This window comes from Notothenia coriiceps, unplaced genomic scaffold (assembly GCF_000735185.1).
Source record: "Notothenia coriiceps isolate Sejong01 unplaced genomic scaffold, NC01 NC01_scaffold00007616, whole genome shotgun sequence".
In the NCBI taxonomy this organism is placed as follows: domain Eukaryota; kingdom Metazoa; phylum Chordata; class Actinopteri; order Perciformes; family Nototheniidae; genus Notothenia; species Notothenia coriiceps.
Window position 1 is genome coordinate 1 of NW_011340317.1, and position 3,777 is coordinate 3,777.

At 39.6% G+C, this 3,777-nt stretch overlaps 1 protein-coding gene across 1 annotated transcript in view; it reads right to left on the reverse strand.

Moving 5' to 3' along the window:
* Positions 1 to 739: 739 nt before the first annotated feature.
* Positions 740 to 3,777, reverse strand: part of LOC104944189 (disintegrin and metalloproteinase domain-containing protein 10-like) — a gene marked incomplete at its 5' end in the record, with an annotated part of 10,634 nt that continues 7,596 nt past the window's right edge. Inside the window, one exon of the mRNA XM_010769694.1 lies at positions 740 to 1,024. The remainder of the gene's footprint in view (positions 1,025 to 3,777) is intronic.

Consider the following 3,777-nt stretch of genomic DNA (forward strand, 5'->3'; position numbering starts at 1 on the left):
GTTGATGTAGAAGAGACATGAAGAAGAGGGGACACATGTTGATGTAGAAGAGACATGGAGAAGAAGGGACACATGTTGATGTAGAAGAGACATGGAGAAGAGGGGACACATGTTGATGTAGAAGAGACATGAAGAAGAGGAGACACATGTTGATGTAGAAGAGACATGAAGAAGAGGAGACACATGTTGATGTAGAAGAGACATGGAGAAGAGGGGACACATGTTGATGTAGAAGAGACATGAAGAAGAGGAGACACATGTTGATGTAGAAGAGACATGAAGAAGAGGGGACACATGTTGATGTAGAAGAGACATGAAGAAGAGGGGACACATGTTGATGTAGAAGAGACATGAAGAAGAGGGGACACATGTTGATGTAGAAGAGACATGGAGAAGAGGGGACACATGTTGATGTAGAAGAGACATGAAGAAGAGGGGACACATGTTGATGTAGAAGAGACATGAAGAAGAGGGGACACATGTTGATGTAGAAGAGACATGGAGAAGAGGGGACACATGTTGATGTAGAAGAGACATGAAGAAGAGGAGACACATGTTGATGTAGAAGAGACATGGAGAAGAGGGGACACATGTTGATGTAGAAGAGACATGAAGAAGAGGGGACACATGTTGATGTAGAAGAGACATGGAGAAGAGGGGACACATGTTGATGTAGAAGAGACATGGAGAAGAGGGGACACATGTTGATGTAGAAGAGACATGGAGAAGAGGATTTTGCATAATAGGTGACCTTTAACAAACATCTCACACGCTGTACCCAAACCATCGTGTGAGATGTTGTCTCTTGTTTTGAGGTCATCTAATGGAAAACAGTCGTGTGACCTCAGTACAGACTGACACAGGCTGACGTGTTGGGACACAAAGGGTAAACACATTCCTCAGTGGAGGACAGGCAGTAGTTACCGGGCTGCTGGCAGCACATGTGGCATTTCTCCTTCATGGAGTCTCCCGGACAGTCGCACTGCTGCAGGCGGTGCTTCACACACACTGACTCGGCACAGACCTGCAGAGAGGAGCAGAAAACACTTTAAACATCCCTGGTTGTCCATAAAGCGGAGGAAATTAGGTTTAACCCCATTCAAACCTTTATAACAATCATGAAGATATAGCTTATTTGTCTAGTACAGGGGTTTTCAAACTTTTTTCCCCGAGGGCCACGTACAGAAAAATAAACGAAGGGTTGGGCCACTCACTAGAGGTATATTGCCTCATAAGTTCAGTTATAAGTTGGCAAAATCAATCAAATGTAGGTAAGTGATGCTTGTGAGTGTTGGCAGCTCATCCCTTAAAACAGAAGCCTCAGATTGATTATAATCAGGAGAAATAAGAAGGGTATATTTCAAGCTTGTTATGTAAATAAGTCATTGGGCTTTTTTCTTATCGACTAAGATATGTTAGAACATGTTTCCAACTTTAATTGACTGAATTTATTTGAAAAGTGGTCTCATTAACACATGAACACTACTGAAGAATTTATTTGTACATTTATATTTAAGAAGTAAAATATAAGACAAGCACAAGTTTCATTTGTGGGCCATATTCCATTATACTTTTGAATTTGCTGAGGGCCGATTCAAAATGGTCCGCGGGCCGCATTTGGCCCCCGGGCCGTAGTTTGGACACGCCTGGTCTAGATGATACACCAATCTAATATCAGGCTCTTGAAATGTCTTGTGATACAGAGCGCCAGGTAACCACATTATTATAACAAAGTTGCATATCAGTGCAGATATGATATTCTCTCTGGTGAACTAAACAACAAGGGAAAGAGCCTAACTGTTTTTTTGTAATGAATGAAAACCAATTGATACCTTGAATAGTGGATTAAATACATGGAACATATACAAATGTGTGGTGGTCCCTTTTTCTTTGATACTTGTTGTCATTTCCCTTTTCCTAATTCCTTTTAGCTAAATGTGACGATTCCCTGATTGATTGGAGGGTATTCAGTTCTCCTGATGGTCCCTAATTAGCCATTGAGTGCCACTTGGTGCATTTTGGCCAATCAGTGAGCGACAACACCTCCTCAGGGCTTAAGAGAGGTAGAGAATTGAACACACATGGGCATTATGATAAGTCCTTTACTTGATGTTCACCTGATTTAAGCAGATTCAGATAGAAACTCTGGTTTTCAGGCGATTTGGGGCTTTTTTTTTTAATGAACTTTTCTGATTGATGGTGCGTTCTGAAACCAAGCTGGAGTGAATATTACAAAATATGATTACAAAAGTGGATCAGTGCAACAACAGTTATGATTGCCTAACAATAACCTTTCACTACCAGGGTTTTAAAGAGGCCCCATTCTGCTTTTTGGGGTTTCCCTTCCCTGTAGTGTGTTGGTTTTAGTGCATGTAAATGGTCTGCAAAGGCTATAATCCCACACTTTAGTTTTTTTTTCCTTCACCTACTGACATTATATGTAACAAAACCCCATCCATAGACATTTTCTTGTTGTAGAAAATCATGTATTTATTTTAAATGAACATGAAATATGTTTCCTGAGGTTAAATGTGTGTTTAGACTTTGGGACACATTCTAGACACTTTTTTAATGTGAGTCATTTTAAACCCATGTGGCTTTAAACATTTCATTTTTCTTCAAAGCCTGAAAACATACATGTTGTCTAAGGGGGTTTTGAAGAATGTAAAAAAAAAATGTAACTTGTTTATTTGTAAGGGATCAGATTTCCTTTTTTCTAGGAAGGATTTGAGCGTTCAGCTGAAATAATTTACGATTAGCTTGAACAGTTTTGGATTCTTTTCCTTCCATTATTACAGTTTTTCCACATGTTCCCAGATATGTCCTACACCTCGGGAGAGTCATATTTTCAGAACAACATCCACATCTGGGATAAATTCCTCTCCTCTCCTGCACTGGACAGTATTTCATCACAGGGCGTTTATCACAATTACGAAAATATGGTCAAGTCACAAACTGTTCTCCAGAGGTCACATCGATTTGAGCAGATATTTTCTTAGTAACGCTGTCGTAATGTTCACAAATAAATGGGATTCTGAGCACACGGATTAGACGGAGAAACATCTGGATCAATCAGGAGGATTTATGGCGTCATGTTATTTGATTTATGAACAATAAACACTTCAGTTTAGATGAATAACAATACCAGATAAACAAGAGTCTGGAACTTCTTTATGCAATAGATATTTTTGAAGCAAAGGTTACCATAATAAGCCAAGGGTAGGCTCGTAGTCGTCATTAAAAGTGACTTTATATGAACCTAAATGCAGTGTTTTATTGCCTTTTTGTTGAAAATGTAATGTCCACCTCTGACTACACACAGCATCAGTGATTGGTTCTGAGGAACTGTTACAGCTGCTGTTAAAGTTGCTCTTGCACTACAAATCATACTTAACTTGACTGCAACACTTCTGTGAGTGCAGGCGATTAAACTTGGAATTTACTATTAATGTTCCCGGCAGCCATCTTTTCCATTGATTTCTGACACAGTTGTTTTATGAAAATGAAGTTAGTTACACACAAATTGAAAATGAAAGCATCACTACATTACAATGTGGTTTATGACAAAATCTGAAATATGTTTTACTTTAATTGTGGCTTATCATAATTGTTAGTAGCTGGAGTCATACTTGTCAACCCTCCCGATTTTCGCGGGAGACTCCCGATTTCATTGCCCTCTCCCGGTTTCTCCCGGCGGTCATATTTCTCCCGCATTTCTCTCCGCATTTCTGACAAAATCAGATTTACACACGACTGTTTCACTCGGACTTTAATACA